This window comes from Penaeus monodon, chromosome 33 (genome assembly GCF_015228065.2).
Source record: "Penaeus monodon isolate SGIC_2016 chromosome 33, NSTDA_Pmon_1, whole genome shotgun sequence".
In the NCBI taxonomy this organism is placed as follows: Eukaryota; Metazoa; Arthropoda; class Malacostraca; order Decapoda; family Penaeidae; genus Penaeus; species Penaeus monodon.
This window is the reverse complement of record NC_051418.1, coordinates 68,868-69,541: the sequence shown is the minus strand read 5'-3', so window position 1 is coordinate 69,541 and position 674 is coordinate 68,868.

Here is a 674-nt window from a genome sequence, read left to right as displayed (position 1 = left end):
TTTTTAAAAATTATATGAAGTATAACATAGTTTAAGGGGGAAGTAAAAACCCTATAGTTTTTATTACTGCATGGGTGTATTTTTATGGGCATATGATAAAAAATCACAAAACTACAACTGCATTTTTTGTGTGGGGAATGCAACGGAAGAGATAAGGAAAATTAAAGATAGGGGCTTGATTCATAAAAAGTTTTGGGAAAATTTCGTTTTAAAACTGCAGACAAAAAATTATCTGATTTTCCCCCTTTTCTCACAGTACAGTCAGAAAAAGGGAAAAATGTTATTTTCCAAATTTACCCCCTTTTAAACAGCGTTTAAAAAAAACAAACCCAAAAAAAACCCGGGATTTTAGAAAAAGTTTTAAAGTAAGACGACGGGTAAAAAACCCGTTTTAGAAAAAAGTACACGGAAAAAGTTATACTTTCGAAAAGTAAGCAAGTAAAAGATGTTTTGGGGTTTTTAACCCCCAAATGTTTTCCCCCCAAAAGGGACCGGCCGGCAAAGGGGGTTCCCCAACCAGCTCCCTTGTTCCCCGGGGGTAAACTTCAAGCCCCAAGGGGGGAAAACCGGGGATGGAGGGTTTTTTGTTTTTGACGTTTTGCTTTTATATTGGAAAAACTAATGGGGGGGGCCAAATCTTTAATAAGGGGAGAGAAAAAAAAATTGAAAAAAGT